The sequence below is a fragment of the Schistocerca nitens genome, chromosome 12 (genome assembly GCF_023898315.1).
Source record: "Schistocerca nitens isolate TAMUIC-IGC-003100 chromosome 12, iqSchNite1.1, whole genome shotgun sequence".
NCBI classification, from domain to species: domain Eukaryota; kingdom Metazoa; phylum Arthropoda; class Insecta; order Orthoptera; family Acrididae; genus Schistocerca; species Schistocerca nitens.
In genome coordinates, this window is record NC_064625.1 from 132621067 (window position 1) to 132644885 (window position 23819).

Here is a 23819-nt window from a genome sequence, read left to right on the forward strand (position 1 = left end):
ACTTAAGCTAAATTATCCTAAGGACAAACACACACACCCATGCCCGAGGGAGGAATCAAACCTCCGCCAGGACCAGCCGCACAGTCCATGACTGCAGCGCCTTGCAAGGGAACCTCCCCTTCGCACCCCCCTCAGATTTAGTTATAAGTTGGCACAGTGGATAGGCCTTGAAAAACTGGACACAGATCAATCGAGAAAACAGGAAGAAGTTGTGTGGAACTACGAAAAAAATAAGCAAAATATACGAACTGAGTAGTCCATGCGCAACATAAACAACATTAAGGATTTTATTAGCTTAGGAGCGCCGTGGTCCCGTGGTTCGCGTGAGCAGCTCTGGAGGGAGAGGTCCTTGGTTCAAGTCTTCCATCAGGTGAAAATTTTACTTTCTTTATTCTCGCAAAGTTATGATCCGTCCGTTCGTTCATTGACGTCTATGTTCACTGTAATAAGTTTAGTGTCTGTGTTTTGCCACCGCACCGGAAAACCGTGCGATTAGTAGACGAAATGTCGTGCCTCTCCAGTGGGCACCGAAAACATTTGCTCGCAACGTCATACGTCAACCGATTCCGCCGGCCGGAGTGGCCGTGCGGTTAAAGGCGCTGCAGTCTGGAACCGCAAGACCGCTACGGTCGCAGGTTCGAATCCTGCCTCGGGCATGGATGTTTGTGATGTCCTTAGGTTAGTTAGGTTTAACTAGTTCTAAGTTCTAGGGGACTAATGACCTCAGCAGTTGAGTCCCATAGTGCTCAGAGCCATTTGAACCCATTCAACCGATTCCTCCACAGGACAACACGTCTGATATATTCTATACGACACTGGTGACGGCATGTGCGTCACATGACAGGAATATGTTGTCGACCCATCTAACTTGTACACTTGGCGAATGGGTAAAAAGATTCTTCTACCTTGCCGATTTAGGTTTTCTTGTGGATGTGATAATCACTCCCAAAAAAGTGATGAAAACATAAGAGTTTGTCACATGAACTGCAACAAATGACTGCAACAGTTTCACAGTCGGACAGTTTTCCCTGTGCTCTGTCAAAACATATGTTTCTAACGTTTTCAAATTTTTCCGTGTGTAGACCGTCAAATCCTGCATGTGTCCAAGCAAAACTGAACATGTCCTTGAATTTTGGAGAGCGAAGTTGATTATGTTTTTAGTGCCTTAACTTTGATAATAGTCCGAAAATAAAAAATTTTCACACGAGGGAGGCTTGAACCAAAGACCTTTCGTTTCGCAGGTGCTCACGCTAACCACGGGACCACGGCGCTTCAGAGCTTACAGTTCCCTTGATGCTGCCTATCTTGCGCATGGACTACTCAGTTTGTATATTTTGCTTATTTTTTTCATAGTTGCACACAACTTCTTCCTGTTTTCTCGATTGATCTGTGTTCAAGTTTTCAAGGCCTATCCACTGTGCCAACTTATAACTAAATCTGCGGGGGGTGCGATGGGGAGGTTCCCTTGTTAGACTGCTCGGCTAATCCCTTGCGGCGAAGAAGGGGAAAGGTGGCGAGGAGGAGGGGAGAGAAAGGAGGGCGAGTTGAAGGAGGGCTCGGAAGGGAAGAGAGAGGTGAGGAAGAAAACAGCTGAGGACGGATGGAAGGAGGAAAATCTGCTATGGGTGAAGGAGGAGACTGGAAAAAGGTGGCCCTGGGGGGGGGGGGGGGCAGACAAGGCCAAGTTTGAGTTTGAAGGAAGTGTATATATCATCATCATCTGGGTGAGGGAGGTGCTGGAAATGGCCCTGATGGAGGATGTGGAGGTGGGGAGAGGGAGGTGTGGCAACAGGTGGGTGGTGGAGAGGAAGGAGGAAATCAGGGGGTGGGGCTGATCAAGCCTGTGGCCAGTGTAAAGGATGTGGAGATGTTGGAGGAAACGGAGGTGGGGGAAGGGGATGAGGTCATACAGGAGCCGTGTGGGGGAAGGAAGGTGGATATGGAAGGCAGGGCAGAGCGCATGGCGTTCTAAGATCCGATTGGCCTTGTAAATGCGGTTGGGTGCGGAGATCCAGGCAACGCTGGCATAACAGAGGATAGGACGGATGAGGGGTTTGTAGGTGTGAAGGATGGTGGAAAGATGCAGTCCCCATGTCCAGCCAGACAGGAGTTTCAGGAGACAGAGGTGCGAATAGGATTTCTCCTGGATGGTCTGGAGGTGAGGGGTCCAGATGTGATGGTCGAGAGTGAGGCCAAGGTATCTCAGGTTGGGGATGAGCTGAATGGGACAACCATAAAGGGTGAGGTAGAAATCATGGAGACGGAAGGAGCGGGTGGTGCGGCCTATGATGATTGCCTCGGTTTTAGAGGGGTTGAGACGATGGAACCACTGGTTACACCAAGTGGTGAACTGGTCAAGGTGGGTTTGGAGGGTGCATTTGGATCATTGAAGGGTAGGATAGATAGCCAGGAAGGTGGTGTCATCAGCATGCTGTAGAAGGTGGACAGGTGGGGGTGACTTGGGAATATCACCGGTATACAAGACATAAAGCAGAGGGGAGAGGACAGAGCCCTAGGGGACACCAGCAGTTGGATAAAAGATATGGGAGTTAGTGTTGTGGAGGGCGACATAGGAAGGACAGCTTGAGAGGAAGATGGATAAAATTGATAGGCAGGGAGTAGATTTGGAGTTTAAAGAGGAGACCAGTGAGCCATGGTAAAAATAGCTGTTTTGAAGAGCGGGCCGCAGCACGTAGTGTGAAGCAGTCGCCCTCCGTTTCCCGCGGTGGCGCCGCTGTGGCAGTCGCAGCTTTGGTGTCGCCCTCTGGTGGGAAAGAGGAAAAGTTGCCTATTCACATGCATTTAAGGGCACTATGAGATCGCCAGTGGGTCAGTCTAGGTCAGTCTCTCGTCCCCAGCTTTCTGGTCTGTCTCTCGTCCGCATTTGTTAGGCGGGTAGTGTGTGTCTGATTTTCGGAATGCTAGTATGTCTGTCGTTCGGATCAACCTTAATGCTGGCAAAATGAGAGTCCTTCCACTCCGCCAGTAAGAGAGCTCATCGAGTGGTCGCCCAGTCAGGGCTCAGTTCCTGCATCTGAGTCTGCGCGTTAGGCCGCCAGTCTGCTCGAGTTTGCTCAGGCAATGGTCATTGGCGGTTGGATCCATCGGTTGACGGTCGCGTACTGAGACACAAGATTGTCCGCCTTGAGCGTCGGCGCATGTGAGGTCGCCACGTGAGTCCAGTGGGCCGTGGTGTATAGCGAGGGGTAGTGGCTTCGCGATCGACACGAGAGCAACAGGAGTCAACCCACGACATCAGTCTGGCCGGTGCGAGCTGCGACGCCGTGAGACGGGAGATCGGCGCGCCTTCGGACGGTTCGGGAGAGCGATTTGGGGGTGCTGCGCCAGGTCTTCTCGAGAAATCGCAGTTTATTAGAAGTTAAGTGATTGGTGATATGTTGTTTGATATACTCTTGTTGTAAGTAGGCTGTTTAGGTTTTTTTATTGGTAACGCCACCTCTGTATGAAAATCACTGGCTGTGCTGTGTGCAGTCTGTGGCTGCTTTGCATTGTTGTAATACTCGCCATTGTAGTGTTAGGCAGCTGGCTGTGAACAGCGCGTAGCGTTGCGCAGTTGGAGGTGAGCCGCCAGCAGTGGTGGATGTGGGGAGAGAGATGGCGGAGTTTTGAAATTTGTCATGAACTGCTCTATATATATATATATATATATATATATATATATATATATATATGATATTAAGGTAAATACATTGTTTGTTCTCTATTAATATCTTTCATTTGCTAACTGTGCCTATCAGTAGTTAGTGCCTTCCATAGTTTGAATCTTTTATTTAGCTGGCAGTAGTGGCGCTCGCTGTATTGCAGTAGTTCGAGTAACCAAGATTTTTGTGAGGTAAGCGATTTGTGAAACTCATAGGTTAATGTTAGTCAGGGCCATTTTTTTTTGTAGGGATTTTTGAAAGTCAGATTGCGTTGCGCTAAAAATATTGTGTGTCAGTTTAAGCTCAGTCTCGTATAATTGTTCAAAGGGGACGTTTCATTGTTAAATTCTACTTGTTTTGTTGGTGAGGTCACCAGCCGCTCCGCTTAGGGGTCGTCCCACCATTCTTCCCCGTTTACCCACCTGCGGGAAGGTGGTTGTTTATAAATTGGGGGGACCGTTTTTCCCTTGTGGAGTAGGGGCAGGTTAGAGCAACCTGCGGTTCGGGTTGTTCGGTAATCTCCGTATCAATCTACCGTACGTTAGTAGCTGCCTCTGTCATGTTTGTTGGATTTGGTGTGTTAACGAATTTATTGCTTGGAGTGTAACGGCCTAATACCTGAAATATCCTTTGATCTTTGGAAACTTGGATATTATTGCCTATGATCTTGAGAGGCAGTATCTGTTTACTGCAGAGCATCTTAACTATTGTTTGGCCAACCTTGCAGAATTTTATATAAGATTGCATTTGATGGGCTTTTATTTAAATGATCATTTTAGTATATAAAGTTGCCACCGTTTCGCCGTAAGACTTTTCTTAGAAGTTAAAATCTAGCTGCACCTTCGGTGGCAAGGTCAATATTTTAATTGTTAGTGTTTTGTACCATTTCCATCCCTTGTACGGGGGGTACATAGTTTGTGTGCTTATGTGAATTGTTAAAACTCTTAAAGTTATCTGGTGTGTTGCAGATTTGCACCAGTGTAGTCTTTCAGAGGCTGTTGTGAGCGGTCGTAACTACGGCTGTGTCAAAAGGCAGCGGCAAGGTTCTCTGCCCGAAAGCTCATACAGTCAAAACTTTCTGCCTCTTAATAAATTGTAACTTTGATATTTGTAGAGTGCTTTCTGATTACAATTTTAAATCTGTTTCTTTTTAAAAAATGTTTTTAGGCTCTATTAAAGTGTATAAAATTCCCGTTTGTTAAAAGGAATTTGGTTATGATTTCACCAGTTACTCCTTGGCACCCACTTCCATGCTTACATAGTGTGATTGAATGCGTTAATGTTCTTGATGAACCGCTAGTAAATAAAATAAATTCTTAAGAATTTTCTTTGAAAATAAATCATGGTTCAACCGGGATGCCACACAAGGTTCAAATGGTTCAAATGGCTCTGAGCACTATGGGACTCAACATCAGATGTCATCAGTCCCCTAGAACTTAGAACTACTTAAACCTAACATAATTACATCACACACATCCATGCCCGAAGCAGCATTCGAACCTGCGACCGTAGCGGTCACGCGGTTCCAGACTGAAGCGCCTTTAACTGCACGGCCACACCGGCCGGCCCACACAAGGTAGCTCACACAAGGTAGCTCGAGGGAAACAAAAATGGCGAAGAGAAGGTGATCGAGGTTAGGGAGTTGGTCTTCAGCGGAGAAGTAGTCGTCAAAGTCACCACTTTTGAGGTTTTGAACCATTCGAAACGCTGTGTTTTGGTGGTGGTGGTGGTTAGTGTTTAACGTCCCGTCGACAATGAGGTCATTGGAGACGGAGCGCTAGCTCGGGTTAGGGAAGGATTGGGAAGGAAATCGGCCGTGCCCTTTCAAAGGAACCATCCCGGCATTTGCCTGAAACGATTTAGGAAAATCACGGAAAACCTAAATCAGGATGGCCGGAGACGGGATTGAACCGTCGTCCTCCCGAATGCGAGTCCAGTGTGCTAACCACTGCGCCACCTCGCTCACCTCGCTCGGTGCTGTGTTTTGCCAAGAGCATGTTCGCCGAAAGCTTCGACAAGCGTTCGAAGCGATCCTGCAGCAGTTATCTTCAAACGATAGCAGGAAACCAATGCTGTACACAAATCGTATTTCGTAGGCACAAAACTCGACAGGTTTACGGGTTTGAAACAGAGGGCGACGTGTGGAACTTGTGTTACTGTGTGTTGACGTTCGTCGTCAGCCGGTACAGGAAGCAGATGGCGCTGCAGACGCGCTCTCACTGGCCCTGACAACATGGAGGTAAGAATAGAGGGAGACGCCGTGACGTCACAGCAGTGAAGCAGTGTGAAGCCGAGGGTAGCCATCTCAATCCGACCAAAACATTGCTGCTGTAAGCTTGTGTGCATAGGCTTGTCGCTCGCTTTTGGAACGATTTTGCGCTATTATGGTGACTTGTGTGGTGTTCGGATGTACGAATCGTTCTGATTGTGATGCGAAATCGAAGGGAATAACATTTCATGTTTAAGTTGTCTCGTTAAGTGTGATTTTACAACTTCATTGTGAATGAACGTGTGCCACATCGGTACTTGTACTATAGCGTGTTTTTCTCGTGTATGATTTTAGATTTCCTAAAAATGAAAGTCGGAAAGCTCTGTGGGAGAATGCCGTGAGGAGGAAGAATTGGCGTGCGTCTAAATGGAGCACTATATGTTCTCAGCATTTCCGAGAAGAGGACATAGACCGAACTTCCCTTTCAACAGTAAGGCTCCGAGAAAATGCTGTACCATCAGTTTTCCCTACACACCCAAAACATTTGCAAAAGGTATGTCAATTCAAAGAATTAAATTCTTAGTTTTCAAGTTCACGTTTCATTATAATACGTACGTATCGTCGATAATCGAAGTGTTGAGTAACTCACTTTGTCTTCATCATGTACCAAATTAAAAGCTAACACTACATTAACTGGCGTAAAGTATAGGCCTAAACAGGACACTGTGTAGATTTGCCATTCTATGTACCGTATTTCAGTAAATATTGGTGGTAATGAACAGTGTTTCCCAGTAGTGTAACGTAACTGAAATGTCCCAGTACGTATTACAAACAAGATGTATTTATGGGGCTTTGGAGGGAGGGTATAGCTAACTTAGTTTTCAGTTTCTATTATTTAGTTTGTGATACACGTTTATTACTGAATTAACAAAATTGTATCGTTTACATTGAAGGCTAGCTATTCGTAATATTACATTAAAAACTATTTTTAATCAGAAGAAACGCGGAATTTCGCCTTTACGAGATTTTATTTTAAACAAAAACTTTGAAACACCCAATCTGATGACGTTACATGCGTATATGGTGCAATTAGCGGCTGTAATACCCGCAGCGCTATAGCACACTGGCAATGTTTTGGTCAGAGTGTCATGGCAGCGAGCCACGCCCCCATGGCTTCAAAACGAAGTACGGCTGGGATACGTAGCGCCATCTCCCCTTGTTCTTACCTCCATGCCTGACACTGAAGGCTAGCACCATCTGTAGGCAAATTCCGCCTTCATATGTCTACAGCTGGTACAAGGGAGGCGTCGTGCACAGAAGAGGCTTGTTGCTGTTATTCTGGGACAACACGTTCTCAGAAGAGCCGGGCAACATATTACTTCCTCCCACATACGTCTCCCGACATATTCACAACGAAGCATTTCGAAAACTTAGAGCTCATACTGGCGTTTACCCACACTCATTCTTCCCCTACGCCAACCGCGAATGCAACAGAGGCGAGGAGAAAACAAACAGTGATACCAGAAGCACCCAACACCATACACTAGCATGTCGCTTTCAGAGTACCAGATTATGGACGGCGGTTATCGCTGAAACACCCATTTTCCGGTTATAGCGGGTTTATTCCACGACAGTTCAAACCAACTGTTAAAATCACTCAGAACAACCGCTTATCAAACAACCGATTTTCCGCTTTTTATTCCCATTATTTCCTGGAAACTATCAAAGACTGAAAAACTTTTACTCTCTCGCTTTCAAGATACATGGAATCCAAATAGTAAATTAAATAGGGAAATAGAATAGAACTTTTCCGGCCCACCGTTCGCTGCTTTTCTCGAAAAGTGATTAGTGGCTGAATACTACAAATAATCACCAGGATCCTCCTATTGATTCTAATTTTTAGGAACTCTGCTCAAAAATCATGTAACTCTTTGGGCATTACCAGGAATCTATGGTAAAGGGTGAAAACTGATGTTCAAGGACTCATCTGTCATGTTCATTTGTCCGTCTCAAGGATTACGAGCAGATGTTACTGCGGCCTCCAGTTCAAAGACTGTTTTGATACAGGTCTCCATGCTACTCTATCCTGTGCAAGCCTCTTCATCTCCGAATAACTACTGCAACCTACATCTATCTGAATCTGCTTAGTGTATTCATCTCTTGGTCTTCCTCTACGATTTTTACTCTCGACGCTTCCCTCCAGTACTGAATTGGTGATCCATTGACGCCTCAGAATGTGTCCTACCAACCGATCCCTTCTAGTCAAGTTGTGCCACAAATTCCCCTTCTCGCCAATTCTATTCAGTACCTCCTCATTAGTTACATGATCTACCCATAATCTTCAGCATTAAAGGCATATTACGTAGACACAGGAAGCGGATCAGCTCCTTTCTATGTTTTCTGTACGACTATACTAAGAATGAACTGTTGTTAAGTTTTTAATTTATTACTGCTACCACGCTTTCCTTCCTCTTGTATTATTTAACAGAAATAGCAAACAAACCTTTAATTAAATTCTTCATTTGTGTGGCCATATTATCCGTAGTTGCTTTATAATTCTTGAGGGCATTTTTGTTCTGTCATTGCAACTATAAAGATGCGTGATTTTTTCACCAGATGCGTTTTGCTTTATTGAGGTAAAGCATGATCAGTGGTCTGTAATTAAGTTACTTACATTTTGATTTGCTTTTAGGTCGAAAAAAAGTTCGCAAAGAATAGGTTGATTTGTACTTACGGTGATTTTTCGGCTGATTTCTCGCTGCACAACTTTGTTTTTCTGTGTTAGACACTGATAATTTTGGTCTAATTTTTATATGTTCAGCAACACTATTCATTCCCAAAAAAAAAGAAAGGTCCTTCCATCGCTATTCCTTCTCTATTCCCACACAGTACATAAATACACCGAAACATAATTAAATACAATTACACACAAACAATAATCTAATTAAAAACTAAATATGCTGCAGAACTTCTAATAACTAGACCAAAATTATCTCTGTCTAGCGCAGAAAAACAACGATGTGCTAGCAGACGGCATTTCCCAAATAAGCGAAAAATCGGCAGAAAATTCTCCGTAAGTAAAATCAGAACTGTTTTTCGATCTAAAAGCAAATCAAAATGTAAATAACTTAATTACAGAACCACTCATGATGCCTTACCTCATTAAAGCGAAACGTACCTGGTGAAAAAATTACGCATTTTTGTAATTCAACAACAGGACAAAAGTAGCCTCAAGAAAAAAAACCTTTAATTTTTTAAAGCAAATGAAGCATTGTGCTTCATTACAACGTCACTTGAAAAAATATTTACAAGCTATTGTTGGTGCCATTCTGCTCAAGAACGGTTGCCGATAGCGAAAAACTGCCTCATAGACCGGGTGGGGGCATGTTATGCACGTTGCACATACGTACGTTAAGCCACGACACATGTCAACAGGAACATTGTGATATTTTGGTGTTTTAATCTGTTATTACTAAATAATGAAAAACAACTGTTATAACAGAGACAAAAGAAATGCAGAAAAATACCGGTTATTCAGAACTAGAAAAACGGTATCGATTTTAACTGGTGGTTTTTTTCCATCCTTAGAACAGACGTCCAACGGTCTTGTCACCGTGAGAACACCGGTTCCCGTCAGATGACCGAAGTCAAGCGCTGTCGAGCTGGGCTAGCACTTAGCTGGGTGACCATCCGGACTGCCAAGCGGGGTGCACTCAGCCCTTGTGAGGCAAACTGAGGAGCTACTTCACTGAGAAGTAGCGGCTCCGGTCTCGTAAACTGACATACGGCCGCGAGAGCGGTGTGCTGACCACATGCCCCTCCATTAGACGCCTGTGTGAGGATGACACGGCGGCCGGTCGGTACCGTTGGGTCTTCCAAGGCCTGTTCGGCAGGAGAAGTACAGACATCGCAGTAGTAATTCTGAGAAACAATAAAAATTTTTGTATTTTAAGATATGTTTCTTTCATTATTTTTGTAATAACGGTAATGGCCGCTCTCGAAATATGTTTAGAAGTGGGATTAACATTAGCTGCAAATATTGTGTCGATCGCTACTGCTGCCCTAATTGATTTCTTCCGAGACGTTAGCCGAGGGCCACGTATCGCCGACAATATGACGTCACCGCTAGCGTGTCTTGCTGCGCCGCCTGCACAGTGGGTGATACGGGCGGAGACGCGGGTAGGGAATTCACCGTGCAGTGCTGCCAACCGCCGCCCAGTCCGCTCTACGACACAACCGTGTTCGCTTGTTTAGAGCACGCGAGGAGACCGCGGACGAGCTGTACACATTATTCTCTTTGCTAATCTACTGCTCTTTTAAATTTCCGTTATGTTTACTATCGAAGCTAAGGAAGTGACTATTAGAGAAGATATCGAATGTGCTGGTGGGCGATATGCAGTATGTAGTGGCAACAGTGCGACCACTTCCTGTTACAAGACAGTTCACTCTTAGACAGCGCGGAGAACGCTCGACAATTGCCCGGGGGAAAGAGATTCCTGGTGACGCCTCACTGTCGCTGTAAACCTCCAAGAAGTTATATGTACCTAAGTACTTGAAGTTTCATACAGATATCGGAAACCAACAAACAAGTGCGCGGTGACGAATCGGAACCAGTCGCTTCTGTATTAGGTAAGCGTGACATAGCTCATTTTATGTTAACACGTGCGATTACATGTGAGCTTTCCTCATTAGCTGTTGCAGTAGATAAACAGATTGCAAAATAGTAGTACGTCCGCAAAAAAGCGAAAACCTTAACGAGTGTCTTTTCCATCTTAAAATTATTAAATACTAGTAAACTGCCAGCAACTTTTTAATGATCATTTCTTGCACACTGTCTGACGTGTTTCGGAGGTGAAACCCAGTTTTCGAAGACTGCATTAGTAGAAATTTACTACAGATATAGGACAAAAAATTGCTTGATGAACATTTTCACATGAGACAGGCTCTAAAATAAGAATTTGTTATCTTTAGCAAGGGATACTGCAATGTCGATAAGGGATTTCTAAATTACATAAGACAGATTTCGTGGTGCATCTTAATACTGCACATGCAATTCAAACGAAAAACGTTCTATAAGGTGAAAATTTTGTGCTTACGAGTTTTTTTTTTTCGGAACAACGAATTTGACGAATTTTTCGCCAGTTGTCTCGGAAAGATTAACATATCAGTTACTGCGTATTTTTCACAAACCATAGATTGCAAAATAGTAGTATGTCCGCAAGAAAGCGAAGACCTTAACGAGTGATTTTTCCGTCTCAAAAGTATTAAATACTAGTAAACTGCCAGAAACCTTTTAATGATCATGTCTTGCACACTGCCTGACGTGTTTCATAGGTGAAACCCAGTTTTCGAAGACTGCATTAGTAAAAATTTACTACACATATATGACAGATAATTGCTTGATGAACATTTTCATATGAGGTAGGCTCTAAAATAAGAATTTGTTATCTTTAGCAACGGATACTGCAATGTCGATAAGCGATTTCTAAATTACTTAGATTTCGTAATGCATCTTAATACTGCACATGTAATCCAAACCAAAAACATTCTGTAAGGTCCAAATTTTATGCTTATGAGTTTTTGTTCGCAACAATAATCAAGAATGCTTGCAAATTCACAGTTAATGTTCACGCTCATTCACGCCATTAGACAAATTATTCGCCAGTTTTCTCGGAAAGATTAACATATCAGTTACTACATACTTTTCACGAACCATAGTCACACGCGCATGCTACCGTTCTACTCAATACGGGAAATACAAGTCCTCCAAATTGGTTTCCGTATTAGGCACTGTAGCAGCATATGAGTTTGTAATCCACGCTAGTGTACTTTGCAATTTGTACGAGAGGTAGATTCGTACATATACATTTTGTCTGTTCACAAATTTTTAAATTCAGGTAAATATAAGGGTGGGAAATTATTAGCATCTGCTGTACAGGAGTTACGCTTATGAAGGTATTTATGCCGGCTGCTGTGGCCGACCGGTTCTAGGCGCTTCAGTCTGGAATCGCGCTGCTACCGCTGCGGTCGCAGGTTCGAATCCCGCCTCGGGCATGTATGCACGTCATGTACTTAGGTTAGTTGGATTTAAGTAGTTGTAAGTATAGGGGACTGATGACCTCAGATGTTAAGTCCCATAGTGCTTCGAGCGATTTGAACCAGTTTTTGAAGGTGTTTATACACCTTCAGCCCCTGTCAATAATAATAATATTATTAATAATAATAAAATGCGTAACTTGTCTGAAAAAAGGTAGAATTGTTTCTGTACAATTTTGTTGTTTTGTACGTAATTAAGTACAGTTTACGGCAAGAACTAAATGTTTAAGCTTTCACTACACTCCGTTTCGTATTTTTCTGTAAGTGGGAATTTTCGTGCTTTCTTCTTTTTCGAAAAAAATGTACAAGATCCCTAATTCGTGTATTAGTTAACGAATTAACTTCCGGGCTGAATATGCACCCACATAGCGCCTGACGCATATTATACACTTCTTTGTTAAATATTCGCATGTAGTCACGCTTATTTGATTTCGTCACTCTCTCAGACAACGCGTCAGGTCTGGGAGACACTCTGCGACCAACTTTTCCTAGTAATTTCCGTCGTGTTAGCCCTTAATACCGGTCCAACGAAGTTCATGTTGGCACTCCGTATGGAAGCCTATCCATGCACACTAAACAACCCACTCCAAACAAAAAAAATGTTCAAATGTGTGTGAAATCTTATGGCACCTAACTGGTAAGGTCATCATTCCCTAAGCTTACACACTACGTAACCTAAATTATACTAAGGACAAACACACACACACCCATGCCCGAGGGAGCAACTCCAAACACAGTCTGCCATCTGCAGTAATCATCAAATTCAAGTAATACTAGGAGGGTAGTCCCAAAAGTAAGGTCTCCTATTTTTTTATAGGTACATAGACCTGTTTATTTTTACGATGGTTTACATCAGTTTACAGCTTGAACATTTAGCTATTTTTCGACATAATCACCATTTCTGTCGATGCGTTTTTGTAGACGCCGTGGCAGTTTTTGTACGCCCGTGTCATACCAGCTCTCCGCCATGCTGTTCAGAAAGTTATGAACCTCTTCTTTCACCTCGTCGTCGGAGCTGAATCGCTTTCTGGCCAAATGTTTTTTTTTAACCTAGGGAAAGGTGATAGTCACTGGGCGCCAAGTCAGGACTGTAGGGTGGGTGGGTGATTATGTTCCACTGAAGCTGTTGCAGGAGAGCAACGGTTTGCTGAGAGACGTGTGGGCGAGCGCTGTCATGGAGAGTGTGTACGCCCTTGCTCAACATTCCTCTTCTCCGGTTGTGCATTGCCCGTTTGAGATTTTCCAGAGTCTCACAGTATCTGTCAGGGTTAATTGGGGTCCCAGCGATTCAGCTCCGACGACGAGGTGAAAGAAGCGCTTATAGCTTTCTTAACGGCATGGCTGGTATGACATGGTCATGCAAAAATTGCCACAGCGTCTACAAAAATGGGTCGACAGAAATGCTGATTATGTCGAAAAATAGCTAAATGTTCAAGCTGTAAACTGATGTAAAACATAGTAGAAATAAACAGGTCCATGTACTTATACCCCCCCCCCCCCATGAACCATGGACCTTGCCGTTGGTGGGGAGGCTTGCGTGCCTCAGCGATACAGATGGCCGTACCGTAGGTGCAACCACAACGGAGGGGTATCTGTTGAGAGGCCAGACAAACGTCTGGTTCCTGAAGAGGGGCAGCAGCCTTTTCAGTAGTTGCAGGGGCAACAGTCTGGATGATTGACTGATCTGGCCTTGTAACATTAACCAAAACGGCCTTGCTGTGCTGGTACTGCGAACGGCTGAAAGCAAGGGGAAACTACAGCCGTAATTTTTCCCGAGGACATGCAGCTTTACTGTATGCACAGGATATAGTAGCATGGAGAGCTGCATCAAACCAGTCTCAGGACTGAAGACCACAACAACAATGTACTTATAAGAAAATAGGAGACCTTACTTTTGGGATTACCCTCGTATTTACCAACACGGTCACTCGACTAGAATCCAAATTACTCGTTAAGAGCCAAAAAGGCCTAAACCACACCGTCTTTGACCCCCCCCCCCCTCCTCACCTCACCCACCGTCCCATATTTAAGTGAATATGAGAGAAACCAGTGAGACATCCATTCATGAATGCTCAGATACAGTATAGATATACCCCACCCACCATAAAATAAACATTTACTGATGTCCGATCTAATTTTACTATATAGTGAATGAATTGGCATATCTGTGGAGTTTGCTAATGCCTACAGGGATTTATGCCACGTGAACGTGAGATAAAACTCTGCTGCAGTATGCTACCACCTGATGACACCGACGTAAACTTGTAACTCACGTAAACTTGTAGTTGAGTGGTAAGGGCTTCACTCCGCTCGTCATAAGAATAAACTTGATGATTGGTCAGCAACCGTAGGCTAGCCGCAAATTGAGACGCGTAATGAAATTCTAAACTCAGATTGGAATGTATACAGCAGAGACGGGCTGGACAGTGAAGGGGGAGGCGTGTTTATAGCGATAAGAAGTGCAATAGTATCGAAGGAAATTGACGGAGATCCGAAATGTGAAATAATTTGGGTGACGGTCACAGTTAAAGCAGGCTCAGACATGGTAATTGGATGTCTCTATAGGCCCCCTGGCTCAGCAGCTGTTGTGGCTGAGCACCTGAAGGATAATTTGGAAAATATTTCGAGTAGATTTCCCCACCATGTTATAGTTCTGGGTGGAGATTTTAATTTGCCGGATATAGACTGGGAGACTGAAACGTTCATAACGGGTGGCAGGGACAAAGAATCCAGTGAAATTTTTTTAAGTGCTTTATCTGAAAACTACCTTGAGCAGTTAAACAGAGAACCGACTCGTGGCGATAACATATTAGACCTTCTGGTGACAAACAGACCCGAACTATTTGAAACAGTTAACGCAGAACAGGGAATCAGCGATCATAAAGCTGTTACTGCATCGATGATTTCAGCCGTAAATAGAAATATTAAAAAAATTCAGAGTAGTTGGTGGCTCAACACAAAAGTTTTGTCTCAAGTACAGATAGTGTTCAGGATCAGTGGACAAAGTTCAAAACCATCGTACAATATGCGTTAGATGAGTATGTGCCAAGCAAGATCGTAAGAGATGGAAAAGAGCCACCGTGGTACAACAACCGAGTTAGAAAACTGCTGCGGAAGCGAAGGGAAATTCACAGCAAACATAAACATAGCCAAAGCGTTGCAGACAAACAAAAATCACGCGAAGCGAAATGTAGTGTGAGGAGGGCAATGCGAGGGGCGTTCAATGAATTCGAAAGTAAAGTTCTATGTACTGACTTGGCAGAAAATCCTATGAAATTTTGTTCTTATGTCAAAGCGGTAGGTGGATCAAAACAAAATGTCCAGACACTCTTGTGACCAAAATGGTACTGAAACAGAGGACGACAGACTAAAGGCCGAAATACTAAATGTCTTTTTCCAAAGCTGTTTCACAGAGGAAGGCTGCACTGTAGTTCCTTCTCTAGATTGTCACACAGACGACAAAATGGTAGATATCGAAATAGACGACAGAGGGATACAGAAACAATTAAAATCGCTCAAAAGAGGAAAGGCCTCTGGGCCTGATGGGATACCAGTTCGATTTTACACAGAGTACGCGAAGGAACTTGCCCCCCTTCTTGCAGCGGTGTACCGTTGGTCTCTAGAATAGCGTAGCGTTCCAAAGGATTGGAAAAGAGCACAGGTCATCCCCGTTTTCAAGAAGGGACGTCGAACAGATGTGCAGAACTATAGACCTATATCTCTAACGTCGATCAGTTGTAGAATTTTGGTTCAAAAATGGTTCAGATGGGTCTGAGCACTATGGGACTTAACATCTATGGTCATCAGTCCCCTAGAACTTAGAACTACTTAAACCTAACTAACCTAAGGACATCACACACAATACCCAGCCATCACGAGGCAGAGAAAATCCCTGACCCCGCCGGGAATCGAACCCGGGAACCCGGGCGTGGGAAGCGAGAACGCTACCGCACGACCACGAGATGCGGGCTAGAATTTTGGAACACGTTTTATGTTCGAGTATAATGACTTTTCTGGAAACTAGAAATCTACTCTGTAGGAATCAGCATGGATTTCGAAAAAGACGATCGTGTGAAACCCAGCTCGCGCTATTCGTCCACGAGACTCAGAGGGCCATAGACACGGGTTCCCAGGTAGATGCCGTGCTTCTTGACTTCCGCAGGGCGTTCGATACAGTTCCCCACAGTCGTTTAATGAACAAAGTAAGAGCATATGGACTATCATACCAATTGTCTGATACGATTGAAGAGCTCTTAGATAACAGAACGCAGCATGTCATTCTCAATGGAGAGAAGTCTTCCGAAGTAAGAGTGATTGCAGGTGTACCGCAGGGGAGTGTCGTAGGACCGTTGCTGTTCACTATATACATAAATGACCTTCTGGATGACATCGGAAGTTCACTGAGGCTTTTCGCGGATGATGCTGTGGTATATTGAGAGGTTGTAACAATGGAAAATTGTACTGAAAAGCAGGAGGATCTGCAGCGAATTGACGCATGGTGCAGGGAATGGCAATTGAATCTCACTGTAGACAAGCGTAATGTGCTGCGAATACATAGAAAGAAAGATCCCTTATCATTTAGCTACAAAATAGCAGGTCAGCAACTGGAAGCAGTTAATTCCATAAATTATCTGGGAGTACGCGTTAGGAGTGATTTAAAATGGAATGATCATATAAAATTAATCGTCGGTAAAGCAGATGCCAGACTGAGATTCATTGGAAGAATGCAGTCCGAAAACAAAGGAAGTAGGTTACAGTACACTTGTTCGTCCACTGCTTGAATACTGCTCAGCAGTGTGGGATCCGTACCAGATAGGGTTGATAGAAGAGATAGAGAAGATCCAACGGAGAGCAGCGCGCTTCGTTACAGGATCATTTAGTAATCGCGAAAACGTTACGGAGATGATAGATAAACTCCAGTGGAAGACTCTGCAGGAGAGACGCTCAGTAGCTCGGTACGGGCTTTTGTTGAAGTTTCGAGAACATACCCTCACCGAGGAGTCAAGCAGTATATTGCTCCCTCCTACGTATATCTCGCGAAGAGACCATGAGGATAAAATCAGAGAGATTAGAGCCCACACAGAAGCATACCGACAATCCATCTTTTCACGAACAATACGAGACTCGAATAGAAGGGAGAACCGATAGAGGTACTCAAGGTACCCTCCGCCACACACCGTCAGGTGGCTTGCGGAGTATGGATGTAGATGTAGATGTAGACATAGCGCGTGTGGTGCGACGCATCGCAGCACGCGTTTTTGTAACTTCACAGGTTGAAATAAGACCGCGCAAATTGCGACGCGACGCGACTGGGACGCGACACGCGCCTGCGCCAGGTCGCGCGGCGTTGTGGCTGAGGCACAGTTTCTCGCGTCGCTCGTCGCACGTGCCTCGCTAGCACCGTGGAAAATTTAAGGTGGGGAGCGGAAAAGCAGCCCAGACATATGCTCACATCTGAACGGCGCATATGAGCAGTGGTAGTATTGCCCTTACGATAAATTTTGCCTCAATGTGTACTAAATTTCATTGCCTTTGGGTTGTTGTTGTTGTGGTCTTCAGTCCTGAGACTGGTTTGATGCAGCTCTCCATGCTACTCTATTCTGTGCAAGCTTCTTCATCTCCCAGTACTTACTGCAACCTACATCCTTCTGAATCTGCTTGGTTTATTCATCTCGTGGTCTCTCTCTACGATTTTTACCCTCCACGCTGCCCTCCAATGCTAAATTTGTGATCCCTTGATGCCTCAAAACCTGTCCTACCAACCGATCCCTTCTTCTAGTCAGGTTGTGCCACAAACTTCTCTTCTCCCCAATCCTATTCAATACCTCCTCATTAGTTACGTGATCTACCCACCTTATCTTCAGCATTCTTCTGTAGCACCACATTTCGAAAGCTTCTATTCTCTTCTTGTAGAAACTGGTTATCGTGCATGTTTCACTTCCATACATGGCTACACTCCATACAAATACTTTCAGAAACGACTTCCTGACACTTAAATCTATACTCGATGTTAACAAATTTCTCTTCTTCAGAAACGCTTTCCTTGCCATTGCCAGTCTACATTTTATATCATCTCTACTTCGACCATCATCAGTTATTTTACTCCCCAAATAGCAAAACTCCTTTACTACTTTAAGTGTCTCATTTCCTAATCTAATTCCCTCAGCATTATCCAACTTAATTCGACTACGTTCCATTATCCTCGTTTTGCTTTTGTTGATGTTCATCTTATATTCTCCTTTCAAGACACTGTCCACTCCGTTCAACAGCTCTTCCAAGTCCTTTGCTGTCTCTGACAGAATTACAATGTCATCGGCGAACCTCAAAGTTTTTATTTCTTCTCCATGGATTTTAATACCTACTCCAATTTTTCTTTTGTTTCCTTTACTGCTTGCTCCATATACAGATTGAATAACATCGGGGAGAGGCTAGAACACTGTCTCACTCCCTTCCCAACCACTGCTTCCCTTTCATGCCCATCAACTCTTATAACTGCCATCTTGTTTCTGTACAAGTTGTAAATAGCCTTTCGCTCCCTGTATTTTATCCCTACCACCTTCAGAATTTGAAACACAGTATTCCAGTTAACATTGTCAAAAGCTTTCTCTAAGTCTACAAATGCTAGAAACGTAGGTTTTCCTTTTCTTAATCTTTCTTCTAAGATAAGGCGTAAGGTCAGCATTGCCTCACGTGTTCCAACATTTCTACGGAATCCAAACTGATCTTCCCCGAGGTCGGCTTCTACCAGTTTTTCCATTCGTCTGTAAAGAATTCGCGTTAGTATTTTGCAGAAGTGACTTATTAAACTGATAGTTCGGTAATTTTCGCAACTGTCAACACCTCCTTTCTTTGGGATTGGAATTATTACATTTTTCTTGAAGCCTGAGGGTATTTCGCCTGTTGTAGTGTTTCGTTTTTCGTCATTTAAACGCTCCAGCTTTCTTCGTTAGTACATTATACTTTTCTGTTATTTAGATCGGTATAGTTTTGTTTTGTTTTTCTTCTGTCAAGAAAAATGCATACTTCACTAACATGTGAGCCATTGGCCACTGGAATGGTATCATATGCCTCTGCGATGTTTTGAGATAGCACGAAGGGACAGAGGGTAGTGAATAACGAATCAAGGTATATTATATAATCATGTGATTAAGAATCAAGGTAGGAAAGTCAAACAAAGTTATCTTCTCGCTGCCTAGTATGCTAGGGTATATATACGATCTGCTACAAAAATTTAGAAAGGGATAATCTCCACAGGTGTGATCCCTTTGTGCTTGTGGTAAAAAGCGTCCAAGATCTGAAGTATAGAAGTCTCACTGTGATTACTTGGATATGTATGTAGCAATGTAATACGACACACTATACTACATGCATGTGAACATCACATTTCCACTGCAAGCTAGAAACAGTAGAAAAGCAGTCAGAAATAACAATGCTTTAATCGCCTCGCCGTGATGTGAAAAAGCATTTAAATTGTTGCATGCACATTATCAATATTAATAAACTAATTATACAACAGGCTACACAAATGAAGAAAATGGTCGGTATTATTACGAAAGTTGGAATATCCTAAAAGAGTGTTATGATTAGGTATATTTAATTTGTTCAAATGTACTGCTGAAGAAGGCAGATCTCCTTTCATGACAATGTTTGTCGAACTCCATCTCACAAGGCACACATGCCTAGCTTGTGCATTCCTGTCGCGCGCGTTATCCTCCGCTGCTGACAATACACTGACCATTGTGTTGTGCGACAGATCAATTGTTTATTTTTCTCAGTAGCAACTATTTTATTCGCGTTCACACATTGTGAGTTTGGCAAGCCGTAGGTAAGTAACCAGCATCTGGCATGTGCCTATCATTCCGCCTGAAGGAACGCTCATCGTTATTTTAATACTGCTCAGATCAAGAGAAGCAACAAAATCCTTTGCTAACTTTTCAGTCCATTCGCTCAGTGTTAAAAATACGGTGGGTTACGGGGATTCAACCAAAACTCCAACAGAACTGGCAATTTATTTTTGTGTGAATTGTTACCCTTTTCTCATTCGAAGAAGCATCACCATTTATGAGTAACAGCCAAATACCTCTTGTTGGCAGGTTTAATTGTTCTTCCTTTGCCAAAACACACTATAATTTGCACGTACTCAGCTATTACTACACAATTCCGAAACGGAGTGCCTCATTAAACAAGTAATTGGCAAACACAGAGCTCAATAGCTTACGGAAAACCTCATAGAGTCGGTTTGCAGTAACATAAAAGAAGAAATTTCAAGTTTATTTTCATACTAGGTAACTCTTGTTTCGCTACCTGTCGATAACTCTTAAAAAATTACAGTCACTGGAGTGAAAAAAATAAAACGGGAAGTATAAGTACTGATATATCGTCATAGATAAGAAAGTACCGTGTGTTTAAGAATTGGCAAAACACTCTCCTCCGTGTGTGCTATCATGCGCCAAACTTTCGTTTCGATGTCTCGAGCGGTGTAGGAGATATGAGAGATGTTAATTTCATTGTCGAGGGCGTGAGATCGGAAAGAGAGCGCGCTACATAGGATCCATTTTCTCGAGATCAGAGGCAGATAGAGACCCCTTCCCAAGTGTAAGCAAAAATTCAACGTGTTAGCTAAATTTCATACGCAGCAACATATGGTGTATTACGCACCAAACGCAAAATCATAGCGACCCCCATTTTCCATTGCAAACGTTTCGAGTTTTTGCGTAGCGTCTTACTAAAATGTGTATACCACAGTAAGTATGACAATTAGCGAGATGACGGACACTTCGCCACGAGGCTGACATATAACGCCACAAGCAAGGTAAAAATGGAATATTTATACTAAATAGTTTCTGCAAAATCGTTTGAGAAAGATTACAGTGTGCGCGCGCTTCGTTTCTGTCAGCGCAGAGATCTCTCGTTCACTGGAGGTGTACTTGAAAGTAGGCGCAACTTATGTATTATATGTCTTAATACTGTGCCGCTCTAAATGAAACTCTAAAGCATTCTGCTGTATTAACAGCGATGAACGTTTTTCTTAATCATACTTTAGCTGCATAATTGTATTTCAAAAGTCGTGTACAGTAACAGTATCGGTAAGGGCTACTTGTGCTCCGATACGTAGCGTGAAAAGGATAACACTACTTTCTCCTGGGTAGTGAAACTCGCGCGCAGATCATTGTTAATCGCTAAAAACCGGTTATTCTTAACGTTTTTTCATAACATTACAGAGAAAAATCTGCTTTGACGTTTTTCGGAAAACATTGCGTAATAAATATAAAACATTTACAAGTGAAATGTGTGTGACATCCCATGGGACTTAACTGCTAAGGTCATCAGTCCCTGAGCTTACACACTACTTAACCAAAATTATCCTAAGGACAAACAGACGTACCCATGCACGAGGGAGGACTCGAACCTCCGCTGGGACCAGCCGCACAGTTCATGACTGCAGCGCCTGAGACCGCTCGGCTAATCCCGCGCGGCTCACATTTTCGACCTACCCTTGTATCGTAATCGGTAGTGCTTTTCGTTAAACAGTGTGAACAGGTGGGCGGCGGTTCGAAACCCGGCCGATATAAGTTTTTTTTTTTATTCCGTTTGAATATCTAAGTCATTTAATGAGATGATAATTAAATCAACACCCTATCTGCAAACAGGGGTTGATATACATCAACGAGGACTCGGGACTCGAACCCGGGATCTCATGCTTACAAAGCAGACGCTGTATCCATCTTTTCTTTTTTTCTTTTTTTTAAATTTTATTCTACGCTACTGGCGATTAAAATTTCTACACCACGAATACGACGTGCTACAGGCGCTAAATTTAACCAACAGGAAGATGATGCTGTGATATGCAAATGATTAGATTTTCAGAGCATTCACACAAGGTTGGCGCCGGTGGCGACACCTACAACGTGCTGACTTGAGGAAAGTTTCGAACCGATTTGTCATGCACAAACAGCAGTTGACCGGCGTTGCCTGGTGAAACGTTGGTGTGATGCCTCGTGTAAGGAGGAAAAATGCGTACCATCACGTTTCCGACTTTGATAAAGGTCGGATTGTAGCCTATCGCGATTGCGTTTTATCGTATCGCGACATTGCTGGTCGCGTTGGTCGAGATCCAATGACTGTTAGCAGAATATGGAATAGGTGGGTTCAGGAGGGTAATACGGAACGCCGTGCTGCATCCCAACGGCCTTGTATCACTAGCGGTCGAGATGACAGGCATCTTATCCGCATGGCTGTAACGGATCGCGCAGCCACGTCTCGATCCCTGCACGAACAGTTCGACGACGTTTGCAGCAGCATGGACTATCAGCTCGGAAACCACGGCTGCGGTTACCCTTGACGCTGCATCACAGACAGGAGCGCCTGCGATGGTGTACTCAACGACGAATCTGAGTGCACGAATGGCAAAACGTCATTTTTTCGGATGAATCCAGGTTCTGTTTACAGCATCATGATGGTCGCATCCGTGTTTGGCGACATCGCGGTGAACGCACATTGGAAGCGTGTATTCGTCAGCGCCATACTGGCGTATCAGCTGATGGGATGGTATGGGGTGTCATTGGTTACACGTCTCGGTCACCTCTTGTCCGCATTGACGGCACTTTGAACAGTGGACGTTGTTCGACTGCTGCCCTAGCCAGCACATTCGCCAGATATCTCACCAATTGAAAACGTCTGGTCAATGGTGGCCGAGCAACTGGCTCGTCACAATACGCCAGTCACTATTCTTGATGAACTGTGGTATCGTGTTGAAGATGCATGGGCAGCTGTATCTATACACGCCATCCAAGCTCTGCTTGACTCAATGCCGAGGCGTATCAAGGCCGTGGGACTTATCCCTTGCACACTCCCTGTGAGACCCACATTCCCAACTTAATCTCCACACCACTACATTCGTAGTGCGCATAATAGATGTAGATTAATCTGCCACGAGTAATGAATGTGATGGGCAGACTTCTATTAGGCGCATTACGAATGTAGTGGTGTGGACATGTTGGGAATGTGGGCCTCACGACGAGCGTGCAAGGGATATGTCCCTGCAGGCGCACTGTCATCTACATCTACATCTATATGGGTACTCTGCAAATCACAGTTAAGTGCCTGGCAGAGGGTTCATCGAGCCACCTTCACAATCCTTTATTATCCCAATCTCGTATTGTGCGCAGAAAGAATGAACACCTATATTTTTCCCTACGAGCTCTGATTTCCCTTACTTTATCGTGTCTGTAACAAACAGCTGAATCGCTGGTTACAAAATACAACCCCAAGTCACATTCACCTATTTTTAAAGAATCTGAGAAAAACGATATAAGTACTACATAAATTTCCAGAATGAGATTTTCACTCTGCAGCGGAGTGTGCGCTGACATGAAAGTTTGGAAGGTAGGAGACGAGATACTGGCAGAAGTAAAGCTGTGAGTATCGGCCGTGAGTCGTGCTTCAGTAGCTCAGATGGTAGAGCACTTACACGCGAAAGGGAAAGGTCCCGAGTTCGAGTCTCGGTCGGGCACACAGTTTTAATCTGCCAGGAAGTTACTACATAAATTATTAGAATAAGGTGAAACTTAAGCTGAAGATCAAGTAGCACTCAACAGGTTTATTGTCAACATCTCGCACCTACATGCTAACCCGTTTGCATTACAAAAAACTGTTTATGCTCTGCATTTAGGTTGTTTTTATAAGCAATGAATTTGATGATAAAATAATTCAAAAAATATAAAAACAAATTAACTATTTTTATTTAGAATACAGTAAACTGTTCTTATGTTTGTCTCGGAGCTGTGATACGACATATTTGAAAGCTTTCGCTAATTAACACTGTTTGAAAAATGAAAAACAAGTAACAAAAC

At 43.7% G+C, this 23819-nt stretch overlaps 1 protein-coding gene across 1 annotated transcript in view; it reads left to right on the forward strand.

The window, feature by feature from the left end:
• Positions 1-10417: 10417 nt before the first annotated feature.
• Positions 10418-23819, forward strand: part of LOC126214958 (constitutive coactivator of peroxisome proliferator-activated receptor gamma-like) — a 30153-nt gene continuing 16751 nt past the window's right edge. The window contains exon 1 of the mRNA XM_049941593.1: positions 10418-10500. The gene's annotated coding sequence lies outside the window, so the exon portion shown is untranslated. The remainder of the gene's footprint in view (positions 10501-23819) is intronic.